Below are 17063 nucleotides of genomic sequence, written 5' to 3'. Positions count from 1 at the left end.
ATGAGAGATTACAGAATGGGACAAAGCCCTTTACGCTCGCCCATAAAAAGGGGAAGCTAAGGCACAGTGCATTCTAGTCATCCACCTTATGCGGTATCCCTTGGGTCAGCAGTGTAGTCAATAATTCTGAGTTAATTGGTTCTGCAATGTCTCCGCCTCTTGTCTCCTCAATCACCCTTCGCACTGCCTCCAAGGTCAAAAATTGCCCCCTGTTGATCCTGAAGTCCTTACTAACTGCATAAATGTCTCTCATTGTTTCAAAACTGCATGTCGCCTTGTCGCGGTGGCATGATTATCCACACTCCTGCCAATCTTTCTGCATCGATGCTCAGTTACTTTGGCCACTGTTATGGGCTATGTATCATGTCTTTCAGCTTTTTGTGGTTCTCGAATCAGGCCTCTTTATTTAAGTCACCTGTTGAGATATTTGCAAGATTTGTTTCCACCAAAACCCTTTGTGAAGCCTCAGTGAGACTTGAACTCAGTGCTCACTTTTATGATGTGCACACCTTTTGAGCCATTGCACAGTTGTCCTTTGAGACTTCTGACTTTGAAGACAACCATTCTCATTGCTGTAGCATAAGCTTCTCAACCCACCCTATTCCGCCTTCTTTCAAGATAAGTTGGTTTTGAGGACACAAGCTTTCTTCTTCTGAAAGTGGTCACTCCTTTTAATGTCAGGCAAGTTTTCAACCACATGGCATTTTTCTTTGTTCAACCCAATCCCTCTAAGGAACAAAAAAGTCTCTGTTGGTTGGTCCCTAACAGGGCACTAAGCTTTTATATTTATTGTACCAAAAAACATAAAGTGGACAGTCAGCTCTATAGGGGTTTCCAGAGCAAAGAAGGGTAACGCAGTGCAAAAATTGGCCCTTTCTCGATGGATTGTTCTCTGCGTATGGATCTGCTATGCACTGGCAAAGAAGTAGCCTTCATAATGCTTTCAGGCCAAAGCTGCTACCACTGCATGAGCACGTGGAGTGCCTGTTTTGGACATCTGTCAGGTAGCTACCTAGGCATCACTACACATGTTCACAAAGCACTGCTGCCTCGACAGTCAGACCCATTTGTCCATCAGATCCACTCGGTCCTGCAGAGACCTTTAGTATGAGCCAGTTCACAGACTCACCACCTTAGGAGGTACTGCTTTGGTATCTGTTCACAAGATGAGGACTCTGTAGTTAGAGGTATCCATCAGAAGAACAAGTTATTTACTTTCAGTAAAGATTATTCTGGTGGAAACTTCATATTCCTCACTGACCTTCTCACATCCCTGTTCTGTGAACAGGACTGTTTTCAGATCTAAAGAGGTCCCGAATTTAGAGATATGCACACTGGTCCTGCTCATCTGCTAATGGGCTCTGCATCTGAGGCCGTGGACAGTCTATAAACCAGCCTAAAAAGCCACTGACACCAGCATGTATGGGTGGCATTTATATACTCTGCTCGTCACTTCCGTAGCAGAATGTTGTTGGCTCAGAGCTGCATGACGCCAACTATGAGCATAAGAAGTACTACTTTTAAAGTTTCCAGACCCACCCTAATGTTTTAGGAATATTCACAAGATTAGGAATCTGTGGTATGGACACAGAATGGGTAAAAACCTTTGCTACATCTGGCCCTTACTCATTTGGAATGCCACTAAAAGTAATTGAGTCACACCTTTTCTGGACTAGGTGGGAATCTTATATACTCCATGTGATTAGAACTTTTTATTTATTTATATTGCAGATTAAAATTCCTTCACTTTCCCCTAATTAAAGCATTGTCTACCAATAAGCCAATATCTGCACAGTAGCATGTTTCATTTAAGAACAACCGTTGTTCACAATTTTGTTTATACATACATGTTGCTTTCTGCTAACAAATGGTCGGATTCCCCTGACATACAGAATAGTCAGTGCGGGAAATAAGGTGGATGCAGCCGGACACAGGATCTGGCAGCTATTATTGAGCTGGATCTGACCTGGCCCCCGTGAAGTTTGATGAATTTGCCCTGGTGCAGTTTGCTGACACCGGGACACATTCAGCAGTACCCCCACGTTGTTTTTTTCCGTTCTGAGCAGTAAACTGGAGACGTTAAGGGGCATTCTCTTCCAGCTGGGTCCGAAACAAAGGATTTATGTAAAAGTCACTCAGCCCTCCTCTCATTCTATTATTCTCAGTTGGAGTTATTTGGATCCTAACACCTAGATGCCAAAGCAATGGAGGGAAACAAAGGCATACAGCTTGTTATGATTTCACAAGTGCTTAAGAGACACTGGGGGTTATTCTAACTTTGGAGGAGGTGTTAATCCGTCCCAAAAGTGACGGAAAAGTGACGGATTTACCACCAGCCGTATTACGAGTCCATTATATCCTATGGAACTCGTAATACGGCTGGTGGTATATCCGTCACTTTACCGTCACTTTTGGGACGGATTAACACTCCTCCAAAGTTAGAATAACCCCCACTGTGATTTGGAGGCAGATTTTTTACTTTGTTCGTTCCGTGTTTGTGAGAGATTCATGAACTATACGAATCTTATATGTATCGGTCTGTATGATTAATTACACAATTAATTTAAATAGCACCTACTAATTGATATTTGTACTTAATTTTCTTATAGATCTACTCATCATGTACCGTACCAAAGTGCTTTACTCCACACTCGCACACATTATACAAAAGCAATAAAACTAACAAGTGTATAAATCACTGTACAGGAAATGTTACATAAGTCACTGAGGGTTACAAGGTGTATGAACACATATCAAGCGTAGTAACACATATCACTCATACTAGTAGACAATGGTGGTCATTCTGACCTCGGCGGTAAAAGGCGCCTACCGCCGGTCAGAAATCCTCCATAATCCCGCCGCGGTCGCGGAAACCCGCCACGGTCATTCTGACCCGCAGAAGGCAAACCTCCGAAAATCCGACCGCCACAACAGACCGCCAGACCAGCGGTCGGCGGAAAGGTGGAGGTGACAAAACCTCCACCGTCACGCCAACAGAAATACGCCCATGCCATTACGACCCACGAATCCACGCGGCGGTCATTCAAACGCGGTATTCCATTGGCGGGACACACCGCCGCGGTCAGAATACACACAAACGAACAAAACCCAGCCACATTGGACGATTTGAATCCCACACACCTGATACACATACACACACCACTCCCACACACACAATACAATATAAAACACCCACCCACATCACCCACAAACCCCTACGCTAAAAAATTCGTAAAGAAGGCAAGAGCGAGACACCAGCATCCAAAAAATAACAGCCACAGCCACTCAACACCATCACCCACACACTATCCACACACAAAACAACACACACCACCACACTCAACTCACTTAAATACACATACTCCACCCCACACATCATACACACCACCCCATGGCACCCCAAAGACAACCCCGCTTCACAGACGAAGAACTCAGGGTCATGGTGGAGGAAATCGTTCGGGTAGAGCCCCAGCTGTTCGGCACACAGATACAATACACTAGCATTGCCCGGAGGACGGAGCTATGGCAGAGGATTGTCGACAGGGTGAACGCAGTGGGACAGCACCCCAGAAATCGGGAAGACATCAGGAAGAGATGGAACGACCTACGGGGGAAGGTGCGTTCCAATGTATCCAGGCACAACATCGCCGTGCAGAAGACTGGTGGAGGACCCCCACCTCAACCCCCACAATTCACATCATGGGAGGAGGAAGTCTTGAACATCCTGCATCCTGACGGCCTCGCAGGAGTCGGCGGAAGAATGGATACTGGTAAGTTGAAGCTTCAATACTGCTTCCCCCCCACCTGCATGCCAAATCATACCCCAACCCTCACCCCCATCCTCGAACCCCACCCTCACCCCACCCCCATCCTCACCCCCACCCTCACCCCCACCACCATCCTCACCCCCACCACCATCCTCACCCCCACCCCCATCCTCACCCCCACCCTCACCCCCACCACCATCCTCACCCCCACCACCATCCTCACCCCCACCCCCAGCACACCTATTCCCTGCCAATGTCCCACCATCACAACCCACACATCCCAAAACCTAGGCCTGCATGCGTCCACTAAGCATGGACACCCATCACCAAAGCATGCCCAATGCATATACACATCCCCCCCACAAGCCACCCTCACCAAAGCCCCCACACACGAATGCCAGCACTTAGGGACACGAGAACCCACAGATACACCCATATGCCACACATTGAAACTATAACCATACCTCTATACCCCTGCAGGACCCGACCGTCAACACACCGCGGCGGAGGGGCCAGAATTATCCACACCCCCCACCCAAGAGGCCGTCAGCGATGACAGCAGCTCTGTCGACCTGGACACCGATGACCAGCCCGGACCATCGGGGACCTCTGGACAGTCGGTTCCCCTCACACAGGCACAGGCCACAACAGACCCTAACCCCTCTGGGAACACCAGCACAGCTCCCACCCAGCGGGCCCATGCCTCTGTCTCCAGGGCGCGTCAATCTGCGGTGTGTCTACCACTACAGGGCACCCAGGATAACCCACCACCCCAACAACAACAGGGACCTGGGGGCAGTGGTAGTGGGCACACCGGCCAGGGGGCAGAGGCCCAGTGAAACAGGGGAACTCGGAGGGCAGCTGTGCGACAGGGGGGGGAGGAGAGGCCCAGGGAACCCACTCTCCACGAGGTCCTCACCACCATCATGGGAGCATACAACCGCTCCCAGGAGACGATGGCGACGGTACTGGCCCGGTTCCATGAGATCCAGGCGCTGCAGGAGGAACACTATCGGGGGTACAGGGAGGACATCAGAGCCATCAACACCACCCTGGTTACCATGGTAGGGCTGCTGCAGGACCTCGTAAACACCAGGGCGGACACTGAACAACACCCAAGGGCCCCTGCCACTAGCCTGGACCAAGAACAGCCAACCACCTCCGCCGGCGCTAGTGGACAGGAGGCCCCCGCACAGCAGCAGCCCACCAGACCCCCACCTCCTGCAGGAGAAGAACCACCCCGCAAGAAGGCCCTGAGATCTCGCAAGAAGACAGAGTAGGATGTCAAGACCCCCGCCAGCAATGGATACCACCTGATGTCATCCCACTGTCCCACATTGTCACCCTGTCCATCCTTGAACTGCCCATGCTCCATCTCTCCACAGGCCTCTGGACAATGCACCTGTGTGACTGTTACTCTGGACTCTGCCATGGACATTCCTTCACCATAGCCCCCACCCACTTGAAACCACCCATCCCATTTTGAGCACTTCAATAAACACCTATTTTGCACCAAAATATCTGGAGTCTGGCTGTGATTTCAATAGATTGTAATTGACATGACAGTGCAAATATGTCCTTGTACATGGTGAAGTCAACAAACAGCTGCCACAAAGCTGTAGTCCATGGGGAAACGAAGCACAGGACTCGTAGTGGGGACCCCAGATCTGAAATAGGGAGGGAAAAGCCAAAACTCAGTCATCATACACTGGGGCAAATAGACAGGCAGCAGAGATGCTGGAGAGTAGTTAACATTTACTAAATTATCTTTGAAATGTTACCTGTGTCCTATTGGAAGTACTGTTCAATGATTCTGTCCCTGTTGTCTGTTTCAGCCCCGTCGTCTTCCTCCTCGTCACTCTCCTCAGGTTCCACCGCTGCCACAACACCACCGTCTCGACCATCCTCCTGCAGGAAAGGCACCTGGCGGCGCAAAGCCAGGTTGTGAAGCATGCAGCAGGCCACGATGATGTGACACACCTTCTTAGGTGAGTACATTAGGGATCCACCTGTCATATGCAGGCACCTAAACCTGGCCTTTACGAGGCCAAAGGTGCGTTCGATCACCCTCCTAGTACGCCCATGGGCCTCATTGTACCGTTCCTCTGCCCTGGTCCGGGGATTCCTTACTGGGGTCAGTAGCCACGACAGGTTGGGGTACCCAGAGTCCCCCACTAGCCATACACGGTGTCTCTGTAGCTGTTCCATCACGTAAGGGATGCTGCTATTCCTGAGGATGTAGGCGTCATGCACTGACCCTGGGAATTTGGCATTTACATGCGAGATGTACTGGTCAGCCAAACACACCACCTGGATGTTCATTGAATGGTAATTTTTTCTGTTCCTGTACACCTGCTCCCTGTCTCTTGGGGGAACCAAAGCCACATGGGTCCCATCAATGGCACCAATTACGTTGGGAATATGTCCAAGGGCGTAGAAATCACCCTTCACTGTAGCCAATTCGCCCACCTCAGGGAAAATGATGTAGCTCCTCACGGATTTCATCAGGGCAGACAACACTCTGGATAACACCTTCGAAAACATGGGCTGAGACATCCCAGAAGCAATTCCCACGGTTGTCTGAAATGACCCACTTGCCAAGAAATGGAGTACTGACATGACCTGCACCAGAGGGGGAATCCCTGTGGGTTGGCGGATGGGGGACATCAGGTCGGGCTCCAGCTGGGCACACAGTTCATGGATAGTGGCACGGTTAAGACGGTAGGTCAGGATAATGTGGCGTTCTTCCATTGTCGACAGGTCCACCAGCGGTCGGTACACGGGAGGATTCATCCGTCTCCTCGCCCAACCCAGCGGACGGTGCCTAGGAAGGACAACATGGAGCACACAGTCAAGCAACCCACAGGTACGTACTCACAGCTAGCACAGTATACGATTCTCTATGCAGTGAATGGCGTGTCTGAGTGGCTATGCAAGGCCTAGGCCTGTGTGACGCAGTTGAAATTGAGCCATGTGGGCCCTGGAAATGGCGGCTGCCTGACCTGTGAAGTGTGACAATGGGATGTGAGGTCAATGCGCTGGCGTGGCACACCGCGGCGGGCGGCGGGCGAAGACCGCGGCGCAAAGCCGCATTGGTTAACATTGAAGCCTATGGGTTTCAGGAGCCAATGGCGAAGGGCGCCGGCGGTGGCGGGACGCACCGCCGCGGTACGCACCGCCGCGGACGTGACCGCCATTTTCTATCTACTTATCCACTTGCGACTTGAACTTTCACAGGAGAGGACCTATACTGCAAGTGTTGCTGTGACCTCGGTCTGGAAGGGACAATGGCTGCTGCACCTGGGGAAAGGGCCCCTGCCTTCACTGGAGAGGAGTTGGAGAAACTCGTGGATGGGGTCCTCCCCCAGTATGCGCTACTCTACGGTCCTCCAGACCAACAAGTGAGTTTAATTCAATCTGGATTTGGGGACACTGGCTGGCTTGGGGGCCTGGCGGGGGGCCTGGCGGGGATGGGGGGCATGTTGGGCCTGGCGGGGGGCATGGCGGGGATGGGGGGCATGTTGGGCCTGGCGGGGGGCCTGGCGGGGGGCATGGCGGGGATGGGGGGCATGTTGGGCCTGGCGGGGGGCCTGGCGGGGGGCATGGCGGGGATGGGGGGCATGTTGGGCCTGGCGGGGGGCCTGGCGGGGGGCCTGGCGGGGATAGGGGGCATGTTGGGCCTGGCGGGGGGCATGGCGGGGATGGGGGGCATGTTGGGCCTGGCGGGGGGCATGGCGGGGATGGGGGGCATGTTGGGCCTGGCGGGGGGCCTGGCGGGGGGCATGGCGGGGATGGGGGGCATGTTGGGCCTGGCGGGGGGCCTGGCGGGGGACCTGGCGGGGATGGGGGGCATGTTGGGCCTGGCGGGGGGCCTGGCGGGGATGGGGGGCATGTTGGGCCTGGCGGGGGGCATGGCGGGGATGGGGGGCATGTTGGGCCTGGCGGGGGGCCTGGCGGGGGGCCTGGCGGGGATGGGGGGCATGTTGGGCCTGGCGGGGGGCATGGCGGGGATGGGGGGCGTTGGGCCACTGGCAAGGAAAATGCTGACAAACTTGAACGTGGTATTTCTCCCTCCCTGTACGTGTCACATAGGTCCGCGCCCATGAGAAGATCGGGATTTGGCGTGCCATCGCCAAGGAAGTCCGGACCCTGGGGGTCCACCATCGACGGGGCACCCACTGCCGCAAGAGGTGGGAGGACATCCGCCGCGGGACCAAGAAGACCGCCGAGTCTCTGCTGGGGATGGCCTCCCAACGTAGGCGGGGTGCCTGCCGTCAACTGAGCCCCCTGATGTTCCGGATCCTGGCGGTAGCTTACCCTGATTTGGATGGGCGCGTGAGGGCAGCACAGCAGACACAAGGGGGTGAGTACAAGCATTATCTACTCTGTTGTCGCGCAGTGGAGGTGTCTGGGTGGGGGAGGAGGGCTGGGGGTCCCCCTAGGCCAGGGCGATATCTGTAGGCTGGGCACCCCCGTAAGCCCCTGTGTCCCCAGCCACCACCCTCAGTAGTTTGTCAGTACAGCCATCCCTGGGCCGTGTCATCCATGGGTGCAGTTGTCAACTCTAGGCGTGTAGGGCATGTTCCACGGAATGCGTAGCGGACCCCAAGTGCGCAACTTAGTGCAGGGGGCATCTGTGTCTGTCATGTCCGCTAACTGTACCGGAGATCCATGTACTCAATATCCCTTTATTTTTCTCTCCCCCCCCCTTTCTGTTTGTCTTTCTGTGCTTGTGTGCATCAGCATCATCAGGCGGAGGAGAAGTGGCATCGGGGCAGGAGGGAGCTGCATCTCACATGGCCCAGGAGGGCCATGCCACAGAGTCAGACTGGACCAGTGAGACGGAGGGCGAGGGGAGCTCCACGACGGGGACGACTGGACCCTGCAGCGACACGGACACGTCCTCGGAAGGGGGCTCCCTTGCGGGGGTGGCACCATCCGTGCCCCCCGCCATTACAGGTACAGCCACCACCCAGCGCACCATCTCCGCCCTCCCAGCAGCCCCTCAGCGTTCGCCCCGTGCCCGCTCTGCCAGGAAGCCGGGCATCTCCTTCGCCCCAGGCACCTCAGGCCCTGCCCCTGTTACCCCCGCTGCCCTCAGTGAGGAGGTCATTGACCTCCTCCGAACGCTCATTGTTGGGCAGACTACCCTTTTGAATGCCATCCAGGGGGTGGAGAGGGAAGTTCATCGCAGCAATGCGTACCTGGAGGGCATTCATTCGGGTCAGGCTGCCCATCAGCGATCGTTCCAGGCTCTGGCCTCAGCACTGACGGCAGCCATTGTCCCTGTCTCCTGCCTGCCTCTACTAACTCCCTCCTCCCAGTCTCCTGTTCCTCTGCCTGTCCCACCCACACCATCAGACCAGCCTGCACACACCTCAACACCCAAGAGAAGCTCATCCAAACATAAGCACCACAGATCACGCAGACATTCACACACGCAACATTCCGATGCAGACATGCCAACAGTCACTACCACCTCTGTGACCCCCACCTCCTCGTCTCCCTCCTCCCTCCCTGTGACGTCTACACTCACACCTCCATTCACCTCACCATCAGCCAGTGTTTCCATCACCAGCACACCCTCCACTCCAGTCCGCACACGTGCAGTCACCACCCCCACTGCCATTTACACGTCCCCTGTGTCCTCTCCCACTGTGTCTGTCACCCCCTCTTCCACACCACACAAACGCAGCCACCCACCCACCCAACAGCCATCCACCTCACGACAGCCTATCCCTCCTGCACCTGCACCCAAAGACAGCAAACGTGACTCACCTACAACCACATCCTCTCCCTCCACTCCCATTCCCACTGTACCTACCACTCTCCATTGTCCCAAGAAGCTCTTCCTCGCCACTACTAACTTCTTTCCTGACCCTGAGCCCCCCCCTCCTTCTCGTCGGGGTAAGAAGAGCACCTCAGCCACCACCAGCCCTGCAGCCCCCTTGACAAGGGTGCAGGGGTATTGGAGCCCGCCAGCCCTCATGTCTGGGTCTTCGCCCAGCAGCAAGGGGACAGCCAGCCCACCCCCTGGGAAGAGGAGCAGAAGGCGGAAGGGTCGCCGCAGGAGCCCGCCTTCTACATCCCCCCCGGACACCACCCAGAGACAGTCACCAGCCACAGCTCCAAAGGGAGGAAAGGGCCACAGGCCCACGACTAAGGAGGGCAAGGGCAGCAAGTCGGAGAGGTCAGGCAGCAGGCCTGCTGCCCAGGACGAGCCCACAACCCCCATAGCCGCTGCCCCGGGAGGAACCGGCACAGCTGCCCCGGGAGAGCCCACCACCCCCATAGCCGCTGCCCAGGGAGGACCCAGCCCAGCTGGCCAGGAGGGCCCCACCACCCACAGCCCAGGTGGGCAGTGAAGGAGCACCATCCCCGCTGCCCAGGAGGGCACCACCAGGCAATTAGCAGTTGGCCATAGACCGGCCGCCGTCTCAAGAACCGCTGAACTGGGCCCTTCAAGGCAAGGACCGCTGAACTGGGCCCCGCCGTCTCAAGAACCGCTGAACTGGGCCCCGCCGTCTCAAGAACCGCTGAACTGGGCCCCGCCGTCTCAAGCACCGCTCCGCTGGGCCCCGCCATCTCAAGAACCGCTGAACTGGGCCCTTCAGGGCAAGAACCGCTCCGCTGGGCCCCGCCGTCTCAAGAACCGCTGAACTGGGCCCTTCAAGGCAAGGACCGCTGAACTGGGCCCCGCCGTCTCAAGCACCGCTCCGCTGGGCCCCGCCGTCTCAAGAAAAGCTGAACTGGGCCCTTCAAGGCAAGGAGCGCTGAACTGGGCCCCGCCGTCTCAAGAACCGCTGAACTGGGCCCCGCCGTCTCAAGCACCGCTCCGCTGGGCCCCGCCGTCTCAAGAACCGCTGAACTGGGCCCTTCAGGGCAAGAACCGCTCCGCTGGGCCCCGCCGTCTCAAGAACCGCTGAACTGGGCCCTTCAAGGCAAGGACCGCTGAACTGGGCCCCGCCGTCTCAAGCACCGCTCCGCTGGGCCCCGCCGTCTCAAGAACCGCTGAACTGGGCCCTTCAAGGCAAGGAGCGCTGAACTGGGCCCCGCCGTCTCAAGAACCGCTGAACTGGGCCCCGCCGTCTCAAGAACCGCTGAACTGGGCCCCGCCGTCTCAAGCACCGCTCCGCTGGGCCCCGCCGTCTCAAGAACCGCTGAACTGGGCCCTTCAGGGCAAGAACCGCTGAACTGGGCCCGCCGTCTCAAGAACCGCTGAACTGGGCCCTTCAGGGCAAGAACCGCTGAACTGGGCCCTTCAGGGCAAGGACCGCTGAACTGGGCCCTTCAAGGCAAGGACCGCTGAACTGGGCCCCACCGTCTCAAGAACCGCTGAACTGGGCCCTTCAGGGCAAGAACCGCTGGCCCTTTGGCAGACGTGGCAGGGCAGGATCTATCTCGGGAAGGGCTGCAGGATGTCCTCTGGCCAACTTGCCTCCTCCAGTGGCAGTGGGGTCTGTTATGGACTGTATGGACTGTGGCTTTGCTCTCCCCAGGATGGCCCAGTGGGCAGGCCACCCACTGTATGGACTGTATGGACTGTGGCTTTGCTCTCCCCAGGATGGCCCAGTGGGCAGGCCACCCACTGTATGGACTGTATGGACTGTGGCTTTGCTCTCCCCAGGATGGCCCAGTGGTCATGGAGTCTCCTCGTGGATCTGGCGTCGTGTACTCAAGTGGCTGAGGTGCCCCCCCTTCCCTTCCCCCTGAGGTGCCTGTCCTATTTTCTTTCTGATGCCCCTGCAGTGTTCTCTCCGTGGAGTTCTTGTCGTGGGACTGGGCCTTGCCCCTTTGCACAGGACCCCTGTGATCCACGGACAGTGGTTGGACTACATTTAGTAGCTGTATATATTTTGTACATAGTTTATTTATTTATTGGGATTACTGGTGTACATATTTCAATATATCTGCCCGTTTATGATCTCTTCTTTTGGTCTTTGCATTATTTCGGAGGGGGGTGGTTTGTGGGTTGTGACAGTGATCTGTGGGAATGCATTGATGTGTGTGTTGTAGTGGGTGTGGGTGGGTGGGTGTGTGCCGGTAATCTTTTCCCTCCCCTGTGTCGTAGGTGCCGTACTCACCGATGTCTTCCGCGCCGCCGGGCGTGCTCCTGGTATATGAGCAGGAATAGGAGTGCGGGGATGACCTGCAACTCTGGCTCCATACTGCCGGAATCTCGCGTGGAGTGCGTAGAGGTGAGCGTTTTCCCGTTCGTAGTCTGTTTCCGCCGTGTTCTTATCGGCGGTGCTCCCGCCCCGGAAAAGGTGGCAGATTGGTGGGTCGTAATAGGGTGGGCGGTACTTTGTCTGCCGCCGGGCTGTTGGCGGGAACCGCCGCGCTGTTTGTTTGTACCGCTGTGGCGGTCGGAGTGTTAAGTTGGCGGGCTGTGTTGGCGGTTCCCGCCAGGGTCAGAATTGCATATTTTAGACCGCCGGCCTGTTGGCGGCTTGGCCGCCACTTTATCACCGACCGCCAGGGTCAGAATGAGGGCCAATATATGTTAAGAGTGCATAGTCAGGAGAAACAACAAAGCAGGATTTAAAATGTAATACACTGGTTGTGGTTACCTGTACAATAAATCTGTGATCTGCTACTTTACACGATATGCTTTGCAGCAGACACCTTAATCTTCTATTTTTATGTATGAGTCAAAACTGTGGCTAGACAAAACACAGATCTAGCCAAGAAATGTATTAACCAACGGAGCCATCTTGCTGTTATAATTATCCGCTGAAAAGTACTCATCACACAAAAGATTTCTCCAGCAGGTGCCTAAAGCTCGTAAGATGTTGCAAACAATGAAATAAACCAGAATGGATTTACTGTCACATTTGTCCTTCTTGCCAATCTCTTTGTTACAGAGATTTAAAAAAATAAATATGTAAGTTGACTGTCAGACTCGTTATTCCACCCTTTGGACTCTCTCCTCTTTCTGCTGCCTCACCTTGACACCTGGTTCTTGGAGTACATTTTTTCATCACTGAGCATGGCATTTCCTTCATGTGCCTGTGTGCACCTATATTTTGCTTGTTTGTGGATTAGGTCTCAGCATAATGAGGTAAAGAAGATGTTTTGTTTATTGGATTCTTGTAAACCTAACTGTACACTTATAGATGGACTATGCATTTAAATGTTTAATTATCAAAAGGGGTAGCACATATTTTTTAAATGTAAATATTTTTATATACTATATGTAAATACTCAAACACCGTACCAGAGCCTGATAATGTAGTTAAAGATTCTTTCCTAATGGTATATAATTTATGCTTACTGTGCTGTGTTGTTTTCAACAACTTTCATTGACTTTCTAAGGTGGGAAAATGTGGAAATGTAGTCGCAGGGCACAGAGGTTAAGTTGCCAGATGGATAGCATCTTATCACACATGCCAGTCTTCAAACACACATCCATTGTTTTCTTCCAGATGGCCGTGATTTCAGTCAAAGCAACCACTACTGTATATGGGCTATCATAATGAGTATTTCTAAGAATATGATTCGTCATTCTACTCTTATTACATACTATTTCTCTGATGCATAGTCTGTCATCTCTGGAGGCTGAACTACGTTGCATATCACAGGGTTAAAAAGAAATGAAAACAAATCTGTGTAGTGAAGAGCAAGTATGTGTCCCAAACATTCATATTGGTAAAACCCAAAATAAGACAACATCAAAGTACTTTTGGGTACTATAACAGTTCAAAGTTGCAAGAACCCATATGAGAAGCTGACGCTGATGTATATCTATTATATACATTATTTGAATATTTAGTGAGTCACACCTTAAAAGATAGCCATTCTCACTCACCCTCTCTTTCCATTCCACCAGACTTGGGTCCGGAGCTACCTCTGATCTGTTTGAGACCCTTACCTCAATAAAAAAAAAATAGAAATGTTTAACAGTATGCAAGGGACATGTCACCTCCCAAAACAACAGATTTTAAGCCCTGCAAGGAATGTCACATACAAGTGTTAGTGACAGATCCTCACCAAACTTGCCTAGGATTGAGCCACGAGTCTAAGGCCTGCTGTGATTGTGCGTCAATGAACCCTAAGGCTATACGAGACCAGAGGAGAACTTCTACATCAGAAAGCACCAGAAGACTCCACAATGAGACTGGAAGAAGTCAAAAGTTTGGTCCCGTTCAGTATCCAGAATTTACCAAAGTCGTTCCAGGGGTCAGTCTGAAATCTAAAGGGGGGCTTGCCCCTTCCCACTACTCACACTATGTTGGGAAGGAACAGGGGTGGCACCGTACATCTCAGTCTCGGTCCTGAAGTTGTTCCTGCCAATCCCGCAATTCATTCCTGCACAACCCGGGTTGCCACACCCAGGCAGATTGCAAAGTTTATCAGGGCCATACTCTGACTCTTTGCATCCATACTGACTCTTTCTGGCGAGCCTGTGGTCCTCACAAAGCTGAGGTGTGCTACTCCTGGGTTACCGTTGGTGGATTCGCCCTCTGCACCAGCTGGACCCTCCAAGCCCATAACGAGGCTGCCTCCAGCTCCACTCTTGGCTCCAGCTCGAGGCCCCATTGTCCACGTTAGTACCTGTTGCATCGATACTGGTTCCATCGACATAAGAAGACAAGGTGCCAATTGTCCTCTCTGATGTCAAGACGGCTCCAGTTTGACCTCCAGTGAAGTTGCACCCGGCCACCTTTGAGGCTCTATTTCCTCCTCTTGATCTGCCACTACAATGACGAATGCACAGCATGCATCGCCTGTTGGGCACTTATCACTAGGAGAATTGTTATGATGACCTGCAGGAGACTAGTGGCCTTGATGCCCCTCTGAGACCAGTCTCCTCTCACTCCTGGGCCCTGGCACTGAGAATAGTGCTTCCTACACCATGGTTATGCATTGAGTGGCCAAAGTTCTTGGCCTACAGCTACCCACCTTGGAGGTCAAGACCAATAAACTGTGAAAGTTCTTCAGCTGAGGCAGACATCTACAGAGCCCCTTTTATCTTTTAACAAGACTCTTACAGATACTTTGTTGGTGCCACGAGCAAAACCGTGCTCTGGCCCCCCCCAGTCATCAGACAAATTGCACGATGCAGCCGCGCTGCCCTGGGCAACCCTGTATTGTTATTTCAGCATTCTTCACCTGAAAGCTTGATGGTACAGGCATCTGCAAGCAAGAGTAATCTTCATTACAGACCGCTTCCCATGGCAGAGAATCAAAATGAGTGGAGACATCCAGGAAGATGGTTTTCTCATCCACCTTCTTGGTGCTCAGGTAATTTGGCTTCTCTGATCCCTTTTGGCTTTTATCAGGGCCTTGGGATTTTGTTCCTGACATTTTCCTGTGGTGCACACAGCATAACTTTGGACAAAGTTTGTAAGTAGGTTGTTTCCTCTTGTTGTATGCTGTTGGACAGGAATGTCCCCGGCATGATATTCAGGTATACTCCCTGCAGTGAGTGCCCAACTGCATGCATATCTGGTATCCTAACTTTTTAATTTGAACCATGCGTCATGCTAATTCAAGCATTTATACAGAGGCCTAGGCCTATCCCTGGCTGTGTTAGGTCATGGACTTCCCCTGAGTAGCAAACGTTGCATACCTGCATAGTAGATAAATAACTACTGTCCTTGTCTGTGCATTGCACATAAAGCAGTGAAGGCAACACACCATGTTTCTAGAAACTGATGTTGTGATAAGTACATTTTTATACCTGTGTCACTGAGAGTGTGGCCTACAGGCTCCATTAAAGTAACATTCTGCTGTTATGTACATGCCCAGAACCTTTTCTATGTTGAATATATGTGCATTTGTCATGTGTGTAACATATGCATTAATAGGGCTCTGCATGTGGTTGAGCCTGAATCCTGAAGCCAGTGAGATCCATTTAATGGCTGTGACTTTTCATAACACTACATGGAGGATAAGGACAGGTATCCCAGACAGTGGAAGTGCATTGCCTGCATTCCTGTACCTGGAGAGTAGAGATCCAGAAAGTGATGTGAGGATGATGGCAACAGTGCTCCCTTTAGAAATAATGATTAGTTCTTCCACAGCACTACCATATGGTAAGTGGTATGGGTTAGAGTGGGACTAGGGCACCATTGGTTCTGGCTTTTGAGACAGTTGACCCGCATTTACTAACTGAAAAATCGTGGATGCAGTTGCTGTGCTGATGACATCAGTCTTATCAGAGCTACAGCTGTCTGTTATAGCTGCACCTGCCATGTTGTTAGTGTCTGCCCAGTCAGAGCTTCAACTACCTGTACCAACCTGGTCCAGGCTGCATCTGCCATATGGATGATATTGAGCCAATTGAGACTGAATCTGCTGTGATGACTGATGGGGTCTCTGTAAGGGTCCAGACGTGCTTTGCAGAGCAATGCACATACATCTGGAGACCAATAAGAAGGCAGCAGCCAACCAGAGGTCAAAATACCTGATGTCTGGAGTCCAAAATAATCCAGGTCAAACTAGACAAAAACATAGATTCCCGACAGGATTAGTGAGGGTACCTGTGCTTGGGACAGTTAAAGGGTATAAGCAATTGTTCAGATGCAATATTGGTTAGTTAGAGGGTGCGAGTGCAGAGCATGTGACGTAGATAAGAAAGAACTGCAAGGAATTCCCTGTCACCTGTAGGCCCTACCTCCATGGTTTTCATGGCGTTGCTCTGTTGGCCTCTGGGTCAGAGATGAATATCTCCGGCAGCAGCCAACCCGCCACACTCATAATGTGGCAGTATACACCACCAGCCTGTTGGCGGTGATACCGCCACATTAACCCTGGCGGTCAAAAGACTGCCAGGGTCATAATGACTGCTATGTGTTGAATTATGATGATCGAGTGTCGGGAAGCTGGAAGAAGGGAACATTAAAGAGGTTTCAGGGGAAGGGAGTTGGACAATGGCTGGGCAGACAGAAATTGAAGGTGTTTGGATCAGGGCCCCAATGTAAGGAGGTCAAGGAGTAGTAGGGCTAACTGGCAGCAGTAGTTTGATGTTTTACAAGTGGACAAGGACTAGAAGTCTGCATTGGCAGGAAAGAGGCAACAGGCAGAAATGAAACATCAAGGGAGCTCAGCAGGGGATGATAAGAGGTCCTGAGTTCTTTGATTAGATAAAGGGCTGTGGTGGGATATTTTGCACTCATGGGAGGAAATCGAGTCTCTAAGGAAAAAGGTGTACAAATTGAAGTGTGTTGGAGAGGAGACAGTCCTGATGGAAGATGAGAATTATGGGTGCTATTGGAAGAGGGTGTGGATCCAGTAGAGATTAAAGAAGGTCCAGAGTTTGAGTACTAGTAGAGGAAAGCAGGGGGTGGATCA

The sequence above is a fragment of the Pleurodeles waltl genome, chromosome 1_2 (assembly GCF_031143425.1).
Source record: "Pleurodeles waltl isolate 20211129_DDA chromosome 1_2, aPleWal1.hap1.20221129, whole genome shotgun sequence".
Lineage (NCBI taxonomy): Eukaryota > Metazoa > Chordata > Amphibia > Caudata > Salamandridae > Pleurodeles > Pleurodeles waltl.
Note: the sequence above shows the minus strand (reverse complement) of the source record.